Source organism: Pinus tabuliformis, chromosome 2_2 (assembly GCF_031772625.1).
Source record: "Pinus tabuliformis cultivar Carrire ecotype Pingquan chromosome 2_2, CPIR1, whole genome shotgun sequence".
Classification (NCBI taxonomy): domain Eukaryota; kingdom Viridiplantae; phylum Streptophyta; class Pinopsida; order Pinales; family Pinaceae; genus Pinus; species Pinus tabuliformis.
Window position 1 is genome coordinate 704,110,839 of NC_142300.1, and position 13,228 is coordinate 704,124,066.

Sequence of the window (13,228 nt, forward strand, 5' to 3'; positions counted from 1 at the left end):
TGTTGACCATTCAAAATTTGTATTCCTCAGATAGATATTTCTAACAAGGTATTCTGCGCATCAAACAAAGATTGTATGCCAAAGTTATGACCCCAGGAAGTTGATGTACCAATTTACCCAAACGGGGCCCATAGTTTTGCGCTTCATCTCCTAGGGTTAGGTGTTTGGATGTTTATGGTTTTCCATTGTTTCTCAATAATAAATAGGCCTTTGAGCCTCATTGTAAAATAGTTCATAGGCATGTAGTCGTCACATCTCTTCTCAGAGATAAGCTATCATTACCCGAGCTAGTCTTATTTCCATTCTGTTTGTAAGCATATTTCAGTGTTTGATATTAATTAAATGAAGTGTTATTTCTGCTGCATCTCTATCTTTATGGTTATATCTATAATTTGTTGCATTCCTATTTATATCCAGATCAACCCCACACTCCATAACATAATGAGGTTGCAGAAAGAAAGAACAAAACTTTGGTGGAGTGTGCACATAGCATGATGAAAGGTAAGAACCTATCCAATGGATTTTGGGTAGAAGCTATTAGTACTGTGTTGTAGCGGCTACAACGACCCTCCAAAATTTTGCCCTAGCTTTTTTTTGAAGCCTCCCTACCAGCCATCCTCAACAGCATGTCTTGCACTGTCAAGTACATAAGCTTCAGTGGTTTCCTAGCAGATTGCCAGCCCATGCATGATAGCTTGTTGCATCCCCCTCACAGGTTGTTTCTCTAGACACGGTCTAGTTGCAGGCTAAGCAGCTCCCTCAATAAATTTCACAATTCGAGATGGGAACCAGCCTTCCCTCCAGAAATTGCGCAATCCTGTCAAGCATCTTGCTGGGCTCCAGAATTACGCAATCCTGCCTGTCAACCTTCACTGGAAAAACTGTGCAATCCAGCCCAGAAATTGCACAATTTTGGGTAGCAATCAGCTGCTCAGCGCAGAAATTGCGCAATCCCTTTGGGCATCCAGCCCAAATCCCTCCCAGAAATGCACAAATTTTCCCCTCAGTCAAGCAAGTTGTTTCATGTGCCACTAAGTTGATCGGTTCCACTTGGGGTCGAGAAAACTTGACTTGCATGGATGGGGTTATTTTTCCTGAAATAGCAAGAAGAAACATGCAAAAAACATCCCTAGATTTTAGGGAGCTATTTTTTGTAGCTGGAGGTAACATGCAAAGATCATTTTAGAATCTTTCCTCGAAGTGTCGCTTTTTCCTAGATTTGTGGCATGCGCGTCATGAGCCTCAAACTTATTTATTCGACACTTCAGAGATCATTTCTTCACATTGATCTTGGAGCTCTGACATCCCACAACACATCCAGGAGTCTTCGACACATCCAACTCAGCTATTTCCAGGTAAGTCGGCTTAACTTGTCTTTTGCAGCATTTTTATCACTTTTTTGTTTCGCTTGTGTGAGTGTTGTTTGCTTGATTTATGTGAACCATTGTTGGTGTTTACATGCATAATAGCTTGTACTAGCACTGTTTCAGTTTTTGTTAGCATCTCACTATTGTCGAATGCATGAAACTCTTTTGCATGAACGATCGCTGATTCAGCGACTCGCTTCACCCACATGCAGGTTGTTCCATTTTCTGAATCTTTCATTCATTGTTTTCATGCAAGACCATTCACTCCTACTTACACTCCATATTTCCATGCATTCACATTCAAATTTGCTTTCAGTTTCCCGTCGGCGGGTCTGGGCAGCCTTGGCTCGGACTCAGCCTCACCATAACAACATTGCGCAATCCTGAGAGGGAAGGCTCTGTCTTCCTCTCAGAAAATGCACATTTCTTCCAAGTGAATGTCCTCCAGTCTTTCATTGTGAAATTCTGAGGGACAGTGACTGTTGGCCCAGAAAATTGCGCAATGCAGACATTGGGCCTGCAACCATTACCAGTTGAAATTGTGCATTGTGCAATTCTAGCAGCCAGCAGGCCAGCCTGGATTGCGCATTGCACAATTCTAGCAGCTAGCCAGCCTCCCTAACAACCCAGACTACCTTTTGTGCAGTTCTGGCAGCCAGTCTCCCAGCCTCCCAAGAGAAATTCGTAATCCTTTCTAGCCAATCCCCAGATATGTTGCATGTTGTTCCTCAAGTTTGCTTTGGTTTTAGCTAAAATATTTTTTTCCATGCATGTTGCTATGTCTCTAGATCTAGCAGGTGTTCATCCGCCTCTTATCAGTTCAAGATCAATGGCCTCCAAGAGAGCAGGATGAAAGGACACTTACAGAAGTGAAACTAGAGCAATAATTGAGCGAGTGTCCACAAGTTTTCCGATCTATGAAGATACCAAGCTGATTGTAGACAAGGACATCAAGCTGAAATGGCAAGAGGTAAATGATGCATTTGTAGAAGACCTCGAAGACCGCCAAGTCTATGTGAACATCCAGAAGTCCGACTTGTACCAGATTTCATGCAGGTATCTCATGCTCCCATGTGCAGACATGATACATTGGGTCGTCTCGCACACTGATCATAAGATGATGACATTGAGAAGTGTCAATGGGATGGAGATTGCTACCTTCAGGGCACATGATTATGAATAGATGTATCATATGTCGAAGCCCATGATCACCATGGAGACTCCCTTCAGCATACCCAACAATAATGCCAACTCCAAAGATATCTTGAAGAACTGGGTGAAGGAGATGACACCCAACCAGGTCTACAAGACGAAGATACTGCGGAAGGCGTATTAATACTTGGTCATATTTTCATGTCGTCTGTATGGTGAAGAAAGCACAGAAAGCAAAGTTGGGTGATTGCGTTGTACCAACTTGTGTTACACTAAAAAATGTCACCTTGACTACTTACAGTTAGTATGGCTCAAATCAACAGTCATGCTACCCTCTTAGGCAAGTCTCATGCCTCTGTTATCCATCTCAAACTCAAAGAAGAGAGAAAGTCTTGTAAAAACTATGTTTATCTCTGGGGTCGCAGGTTCTCTCTAGCCTTACCTGCGGGGACGCTGACCATGTTCACAAAATCTGCGTCCATGGACGCTCTGTATGTTAAGGGACAGGTGCGTCCCTCTGTAAAAGGCAAAATGCGCGAGTTTTATCTTGAAAAAGTTACTTGTGGTTACTTCTAGAACATTCTAGAGGTCGGTTTGATGAAATGGATGCGCCTCCAGTTGGTTCATGTATCTCTATTAAGGGGGAACTTATCCCATCAATAAGGGAGCTATCCCACCCAAAGAGGGGGATGATCCCATTGATAGTGGACCTGAATAACCTCTTTACAGCACTATAAATAAAGACATTGAGCCAGAGGGAGAGGAGGTTGGAGCTATACATTTTCTTTGGGTAAATGCTGCAGGATTTAGGTCTTCCATTAGAGCCTTTGTGAGGAGAGATTGTCTTTACTTGATTCTACTTGGAAGAGGGTGAGCTTTGTCAAAGTAGAGGAAAACCCTTGATGGACCCTGGGAGGAACTTGCACAACACCAAGGCCAGGTTGTAAGAGTTTCTTTGTTTCGTTATTAATACAAACTGGTTTATTTTTCTCAATAGCTTGTGTTAATGAGTTATTTCATGTGTTCCTTGGTCTGCATGTTGAATATATGTTTTATTATATGAAATGCAAGTGCTTGGTAATTGTTTGATTGTTTGTGGTTGCAGGAATTGACTTGAAGGAGGAGCTCATCCGGATCGTCAAGAACGGACTTCAACAACAGCGTTTTGGAATAAGGTAAGCCTAAACACTTGTAGTTTTCATGTTGTAAAAGGTGTATTTAGAGAAAGATCACTCCATTTTGTCTTGTTTGTCATTAGAATGTCTTAGACTTCTAGGAAGGTCAGTGTGTCCGCACCCTTGACCAATTCCGTGTGACAAATTGGCGACTCCGCTGGGGAATCCATTAATGAGAGAGTCTTTTCCTTTATATGAACTTTGCTTTGAGAAAATCATTTTTATTTTCTGGTTTTTGACTGTGAGAATTAGTATTTGGGTGGCTTAGCTTTAGATTTAGTTAGATTTGGTTTTTCTTCCTTTTTCCAGAAGGACGCACCCTCTGAGTACTGCACAGTGCGTCTTTGGACGCGCTGTTGCCGTTTGCACAGAGCGGGCCCGCACCTGTGACAACGGGTTGCCTGCGTCTTCCTGTAAACTTTAAGAAAATTCCATTTTTGCTTTAAATTGCTTTTAGATTTTGATTTTCCTTAGTGTTTTCTGCCCAGATCCTTTAGTACCCTGTCAAAAATTTTCACCTGAACTTGTTTTGTGAGCTTTGAGTGTTTTAGTGGTTTTCAACGAAGTTTAGACCTAGGGTTTGATTTTTGGATAGGTTTTGTAGTGACTTTGATAGTAGAAAGTTGTCCAGCCTTAGATCTCTCTGGTTAGTCAACCTTCTTAGAAGTCGGGCCTGTCGTAAAGTCTCCTTGTGTGAGCAACTTGCCATTTAAGTTGTTTTGGGTCAAATTTCGAATTGCTTGTTTATAAAGTATTGATTTCCATTTTACAAAAAGAACAAAAAGATTAGAGTTTTGTTTTGGCTAGTTTTTGGTTCTGCAATAAGCTAGTCCTTGATTTGATTGTGATCAAGTAAAACACCTTAGAAATAATCATTGTTAGTTTTGGCCTCGTTAAGATTGCTTAGAATAAATTTGCCTTTAGTTTGCTTATGAGTGGATTTTCATAGATTTTAATAGTTGTTAAGATTGATTTTTGGTTATATTAGATTTATTTGCTTTATTAAAAGAAAAATACAAAAACATCTTCTTTAAAAAGTCTTGTTTCAAGTAGCTTTTTGTTTTTGAAAGAAGAAAAGAGTTTTTTCGTGCATGTAAAGAGAGGTTATGTTTTTATGCTTGGAAAAGAAAAACGAATTGTTTCTTTGATTGTCTTCAATTAAGAAGTTGCTTTTATAAAGATTGCATTCTCTCAACTTTTTAGTTAAGCAATTCATCGAAAAAGTAAAGTAGTGGATAAATCATTCTAGGTGCATTTTGTAGTGGTTTCGAGTCGAGTCAACACACCACTGGTTTCACTTCCATCACCTTTTGACTTAAGAAACAACCTTAAAAGTAACGCTTAAATTAAAATCAATCTAGTAATCTTTATTTTTCTAGGGCTCTGAAGCACCAACATAGCTTAGGCTAGGGTCTTGGAGTAGGTGAGTACTTAACTCTCCAAGACTACAAAACCAAACAGATAGTCTATCTTGAGTAGAACAAATCCAATTGTTTCAGTTACATTCTGGGAAAGCTCCTCTTAAAGGAGAAGCACGAGCTCGTGTCCGAACCAGTGAGGGGATCATTCCTCCCTCGTTGGGAACGACGCCAGGCAGTACGTATTACAAACGGTAAACCTCGGATTAACCATTGTCGAGGAGCCAGGGGTCACTTATCGGTAAACCTTGGATTGTTGTCAAGGAGCCGGTAAGGGGATTGGAGCTTGTTACTCTGCCCTTGCGTGCTGTCGGAGTTTAGACTGTTCCCCCAGGTGTAATTGTTGTGATTGGTAACCTTAGTGGCCATAATATCTAGGATTCTACCCAAGGTGACGGTGGAGGGAAGGTCCCACTGTACCTGGAGCAGACGTCGGTTATACTCACTTGGATTTTCTGGGGGGTTCGCTTCACTTCGAGACGGTTAAAGTGGAGGAACTTGTCCAGTCTATTCATTAAGCAGGTTGCCGGGGTAACTGTTCCACCCGCCATTTCTGTACTGAATCCTGCGAGGTTGGGCCTAATCACCAACTAGCGCTTTTGGTCCGGAAGACTACTGTTTGTGTGTGGTTTGACGCTCTAGATTATTTAGGCGTGTGCTTCAAATTTGTTTGGTTCTTTAGAAGACTTTAGGTGGTTTGATTTGAAATTTTTTACTTTGTTTTCGTGTGTTGTAGTTAAAAATCTTTAATTGTGGCGGAATTACCGAGAAGGTCCCGTCGAATTGCGGGCCAGTCTCCTGAAGTTGTTTCTGTGGCCGAATTGTTGAGAAGATCCCGTAGACTTAGGGGATCCCCTCCTCGAGACGACCCAGGTAATTTAGAAGGGTTAAAGGTCCTTGTAACTCCTCCTAGTGGCAGTAGAGTAGGTTCACCTGAAGAAGGAGAATCTTCCTTGGTAGTCCATCCAGATTACCAAAGTTTAGAAACAGGTTACAATCCCGAAGCTGTTACAGTTTCCGAGCTTGCTGGTAGTTTTTCATCTGCCAGTGAAACAGGCGAAGAACCTGAAATTTCCGAACCTGTTACTCCAACTCCTAGTGTTCCTGATTCACCAAGAATAGAAAGAATTATCACCGAAAATCTTCCTGTTGGATTAATTGCTATAGAAGAACTTGTTCCAGAGGAAGAAATAGGCGTTTCTGATTCTGAAGATCTAATTACCCTTGATCTAAGGGAGCGTGAATCCATCTTTTACAGTCCTCCTAGAAGTGAATCTTGGTACCTTGCATTAACCAATTTTTTAGACAACTCAGTAGGTTTTTCTACACCTCGTACTCCTTTTCCACCTAGAGGAATTCATTCTCCTGTAAATATGTCTGGTCAGTCATCTGTGTTTTCACAAAGTCCTGAATCATTTTTACATGGCGGTCCTTCTGTTCCTACTGGGTATCAATCACTTTCTGGTACCTTTGCGGGAGCATCTCCTCAACCCATTGATCATGGGTTATTAGTTGGAAACAGTGGTAATGTACCATTGAGTATAGGTGACGTTTATATGATGTCAGGTTCAACTCCCATTAACCAACCTCAAGGTGGCCAATTACCGCCTGGGGGGCAACCTCAAGGTACTTCATTCGTGACTGGGGGGCAACCTCAAGGGTATCAACCCCAAGGGTATCAACCCCAGCCTCAATATGTACCCCAAAGTCAACCTCAGTATCAATATCAACCTCAAGGATGGCAACCTCAAGGATGGCAACCCCAAGGGTATCAACCCCAAGGGTATCAACCTCAAGGATACCAACCTCAAGGTCAAGGTCAACCCCAGTATTCGTATTTACCTCAAGGTTATCAACCTACGGGTCAATACCCTGGTCAAGGTTATCAACCACCTCAAGGGCAATCATATGGGACTGCACCTTACAGTTATCAACCCTATCCTCAATACGGCTATGGATCTCAGTATCCTCAACCTGTTACGAGTCAATACCCTGGAATGTTAACATGGGATCCGTCACAGGGTCAACAGATGTCGCAACCAAGTATACAGTCGGTACCTCAAGCAGGACAACCTGCAGTTCCTGGTCCACCCCAGCAACCGCAACCTGTCCAGTCAAGTGTTCAGACCCCTGTAACTTCCGTAGTTACTCAGCCGCCAATTGCACCTGGTACTCCACCTCACACGGCTGCAGCAACTACCGCTTCATCTACCATGCTTACTTCTGGAGTATCGGCAGCTCCGGTTTCTACTGTCCCTGTAACCACTCCTCAGACATCTGTACCGTTGTCTGGACCTACGGTTCAAACCACAGTCCAGATGCCTGCAGGCCAACCTGGTACAAGTACGGTTGTTACTACTCAACCTCAATTTGTTCAACCTCCGTACCAGGGACAGTATCAACCTGGGCAAGCTGCCCAACAACCGGTTTACCAGTATCAACCGTATCCTGGGTACACTTATCAACAACCTCAGCAACCCCAGTACGGTCCGGTTAATCCTGGTTTTCCAGGAGGATATAATATCCCAAATGCGACTCCTGTTCCTAGTTATCCTGGATATCCTCCTCCTGGGGCTGGTATTGTGACTCAGAGTTTTAGAGATCCTAACCGGCAGTTACCGTTTATTGCGACTTTAGATTTACCCGACTTGACGCGCCTAACGAACGATCCAATTCAATATCTTCAGTTCTGGCCGCCAATGCCAAATAAGTTGCCCAGCGATATACCCAAGTTCGAAGGTAAGTCTGGAGAGGATCCGTCTAATCACGTGATGACTTACCACCTCTGGTGTGCATCAAATTCCATCTCAGATGATTCCATCCGCTTACGTCTTTTCCAGCGTACACTCATTGGTCTCGCAGCCAAGTGGTACATTGAGTTACCACGGGCCTCTTTTTACAACTTTAGCCAGTTAGCTACCTCGTTCTTAACTCATTTTCAGTTACCAGTCAGATACGATAATGGTACAGAATTATTAACTTCGCTAAAACAATCGACATCCACGTACATTTCTGATCACATCCATGAGTGGAGACGTCGAAGAAGATTAGTGAAAGTTTTTATCCCGGACCAAATCTTAGCTGAATGGTTTGTCAAATCATTATTACCAAGAATTACTGAAGATGTAGCTAAGGCCGGAGTAGTTACTGAGGAGCAAGTCATTGCTCAGGCACAATACCTTGACTTAGTTTACACTCAGTCGGGTACGTTACACGAGAAAATTCCGGATCTTCCAAAGTCAAACCAAATCGCTGCTGCTCCTTCGGGATCTCATGCCGCTGATGGTATGATTGGTATCGTGACTACGAAGAGTAAGAAGAAGTCTTCCAAGGCTTCAATACTCCAATTATCACTTTGCCTGATTCTCCGACAGGAGAGTCTTCTCCTGAACTTACCGCCGACATTCACGCTGTAGAGTCATCTACGGCCAAACCAAAAAACGGTGGAAAGAAGAAAGGAAAGAAGAAGGCTAAAGCAGACAAGGCTCCAAAGGAGAAAACGGAAAAGTCGGAAACCAATGACGAAAAGCGCAAACCTCGATATCCTTGTCTCATTTGTGAAGAAGATCATTTTACGAGAGACTGCCCTCATCGGGCCGAGGTAGTGAAAATAGTCAAAGGTTCTCCCACTCCTGCTGTGTTAAAAAATCCATTTCCAGAGCAGGAGAATAAGATGATAGGTTCTTCTTCGAATGCCAGTGAAGAACCCATTTTGATGATGTCTCATGTCAGGATTGCGACTCGATCGCAAGATTATGGTAGTAAGGCTCCTGTTGATGGTAAGGAAGCAGAATCTTCTCACTCTAACCCATCAACCTCAGCTCCTGGTTCCGATCCACTACAGATCGAAAAACCTAACCCAGACTTAGTGATTAAGCCGCCCGCCAAGGGTGTACTTCGAAGGTCTGCTTTCAATCCACATGCGAGAGCAGCCCAGAATTACAACATTGTTGAAGACTTAGCTGTTTCACCTTCAGCAATGTCGGCACTCGAAGTGCTGCAATCATGTCCAGCGCAACGAAAATTGCTTTTGTCGGCTATTGGAGCTGTCGATGTTCAGGACCCGAACCTAATGATCTTTGATCTAGAAAATAGTACACCGCGTCTCCCCCATCAAATGGCTTTCCAAATTCCAGTGATAGTCAAAAACAGGCCTATTCATCGGACTGTGATTGATGAGGGAGCTTCTACGTGTATTATGTCGATTCAATGTTGGAGATCGCTTGGTTCTCCTTCGTTGAACCAATCCCCCACCATCCTTAAGGCCTTTGATGGCCGTGGGTTCCGTCCGTTTGGTATTCTACAAGAATTGCCTATAGGGGTCGAAGGTAAAACCGTTAGTCTGGATGTGGAAGTGGTTGATGCCCCTCTAGACTACAACCTTCTTTTGGGTCGAAGTTGGTCATATGCTATGACAGCGGTCGTTTCATCGGTCTTCAGAGTCATTAAGTTTCCACATAACGGTAAGATCGTGACTATTGATCAGCTGACATACTTTTCATCCGACCCAACCTCTTCAGAAACTATCCAGCATGTTGGTAAAACGACAATCCCTTATAGGGACATTGGTGTAGGTTTAGTTAAGGATTCCGGTTTACTGGGAACTTTTCCTCTCCCTCCACTCAATGCAGACCCTTCGTTTGCAACAATTCATATGATCACGTCAGAAAACATTATTTATGATGATCCTTGGTATGTTCCATCTGACTCTGAGCTAGACTCACTCGGTGATGTTATGCCGTTGAGTCCGTATGAGATTGCTTATGAAGCTCTTATGTCTTTTACCGACTTTCATTCAACCGAAACCGACCAAATGAATGTGGTCAGTGAAGAGTCACTTTTCACCTCACCCTTAGAACGGATAACGTTTCCCGAAGAAGTGTCATCTGACGAACAACTTCGCGAAATCCTAAGTGTAGATGATCTACCATGGGAAGATCTCCATCACAGATCTTCGTTTTTACCTAAGGATGATGCATTTGAAAATGATTTTTCATCTATCTTTACCGCTGAATATGTCAAAGACGCTCAGGATCCAACGAAACATTCTGATTCAGAGCTGAATTTAGGGAATATTTCTCGTACTATTCCCATTGATATTTCAGTGAAGCCCGGAATCGAGGAGAACATTCATATAGGTGCCGCATGTACTGAAGAAGAAATCCAAACTTACAAGGCCCTATTCCAAGAATTCCGCGACGTGTTTGCCTGGTCTTACGAGGAAATGCCAGGAATTGATCCTGCCATTGTTGTTCATGAAATCAAAACCTACCCGGATGCTAAACCCATTCGGCAACGGTTGCGTCAGATTCACCCTCGAAAAGCGGCTGCGATTAAAGCAGAAGTCGAAAAGCTGTTGAAAGCAGGTTTCATTTATCCGATCCCGTTAACGGATTGGGTATCGAATATTGTTCCCGTCAATAAAAAACAAGGAACAATAAGAATCTGTATCGACTATAGGGATATCAATCGAGCTTGTCCAAAAGACAACTATCCTACGCCTTATATCGATCAAATTATTGATGATTGTGCCGGAAGTGAGATGTTTTCCTTCATGGATGGTTTCTCAGGCTATAATCAAATCAATATTCTACCTGCCGACCAACCAAAAACGGCATTCATTTGTCCATGGGGGACATTTGCTTATTGCAAATTACCTTTTGGGCTTAAGAATGCCGGGGCCACTTTTCAACGGGCGATGTCTTATGCATTTCATGACATCAAGCACATTGTGCAACCCTATCTCGATGATTTGCCTGCTCATTCTTTACATCGAGCTGATCACCTTGTCCACCTACGAGCAATCTTTATGAGGTGTAGGCATTATCGAATTCGGTTGAATCCCCACAAGTGTGTTTTCTGTATAGAAACAGGTCGATTGCTGGGATTTGTTGTTTCAAAAGCCGGCATTCGCGTCGATCCCTCGAAAGTCGAGGCTATCATCAAATTGCCTCCTCCTTCGAGTTTGCGCCAACTCCAAAGTTTGCAAGGGAAAGCGAACTTTTTACGCCGATTCATCCCAAACTACGCCGAGGTCACTAAAGGTTTTACACGGTTGTTGAAACAGAACGCACAATTCTTTTGGGACGAGATTGCCCAACAATCTTTTGATGCACTTAAACACGCGTTGACCCATGCACCGTTATTGCATCCTCCCAACTACAACCAGGACTACTTCTTATACCTCGCAGCTTCGCATTCCACCATTGGAATGGTGTTAGTTCAAGAAGATGAATTCAAAGCAGAGCATGTGATATATTATCTTAGTAGAACCTTAAATCCCACTGAGTTAAAATATTCGCATGTGGAGAAATTGGCCCTGGCAGCCGTTCAAGCTGTCCAGCGTTTTCGTCACTACATTCTTCTCCGCAAAACTACAGTTATTTCGGATTGCAACCCTATGATTTATATTTTGACAAAACAACTGCTAGGGGGCAAGTACTCTAAATGGATTGTTATCCTGCAAGAGTTCGACTTGGAGTTCGAGAAGTCCAAGTCTAAGAAATCTTTAGTTTTTGCGGAATTGATGTGTGATTTCCCGAGTGCTGACACAGAGACTGTGGCAGAGGAGTCCATTGCGGACGAATCTTTGTTTCTTATTAGCACTTTAGATCCGTGGTATGGGGATATAATCATCTATCTCCAAACCCAAACCTTTCGGCCTGAAGCTTCCAAGGAAGACCGTCGAAAAATTCGGTTTCGATCCCAGCAATACAGAATTATTGGAGATACACTTTATCGCCGGGGGGCAGACTTAGTTTTTCGACGTTGTTTAACTCACGAAGAGGCTGAGAGAGTTTTGAATGATTGTCACTCTGGAGCATGTGGCGGTCATATGTCTGGGTATGCCACAGCTCAGAAGGTGTTGCGCGCTGGCTATTTCTGGCCGTCTATGTTTAAAGATTGTATCCTTGCCGTCAGAAAATGCCACAACTGTCAAGTGTTTGATCGAAAGATGCGCGCTCCACCTGCTCCTCTCCACCCTATAATTGCCGCTGGTCCATTCGCCAAATGGGGCATTGACTTTATTACTTGTAACCCTCACTCGGCCGGGGGGCATGCGTATATCATCCTCGCGGTTGGATGGACGGCGATGCGTCATATCATCCTCGCGGTTGATTATTTTACAAAATGGGCCGAGGCGATGCCTACATTCGACGCAAGCGGCAAGACAGCTGCAGTTTTCGTATTCAATCATATCATAACTAGGTTTGGTGTCCCACAAGCAATCATTACTGACCATGGGAGCCATTTTCGAAACGTCATGATGACTGAGCTTACAAGCCAGCTTGGTTTGCGCCACGATAGCTCTACTCCTTATTATCCGCAAGCCAACGGTTTGGTTGAGTCAATCAACAAAGTTCTAGTCATCATGATTCGACGGATCATTGGTATCCATCGAACGAATTGGCATAACATGTTATTTTCGGCGCTATGGGCATATCGAACTTCAGTGAAAAATTCAACAGGTTTCACCCCTTTCCAGCTAGTTTATGGCTTAGAAGCTGTGTTACCTATTGAATGCGAAATCCCATCACTTCAAATGGCTGTCGAATTACTTCCAGCTACTTCCGAAGAGGAGAAACGGTTATTATACTTGGCTAAATTAGATGAGACTCGACGTGACGCTACTTTAGCTATCGAGACTCACGCGAAACGAATGAAAGCTCAGTACGATAAAAATGTAACCCCTCGAAGTTTTTCGGAAGGAGACCTAGTACTATTATATGATCAAGCTAACGATAAGCTAGGTGCCGGAAAATTCGTTCCCATGTGGCATGGGCCCTACATTGTAAAGCGAAAGCTAGCAAAAGGGGCTTATGAGTTAGTTGATTTTGATGGGGACTCTTTGGGTAAACCCAGAAATGGACTTTACCTAAAGAGGTATTATGCTTAAAATGATGGGTATGGAGAAATTTTTAGATAGGTTAGATTTCCTTTCTAGCTAGCAAGTGTGTTAGTTTAGTCAGTGTGCTTAGCTTAGCGAGTGTGGTTTTTCGTCATTATTCTGGCTTATCTTGGTTTTACTCTTGATATTGTAGATGTCGACGCCTCTCCAAACATACATTGGATTTGCTGATGGTGCTTGTCGTAATACACGGAATATCTCTTCCGC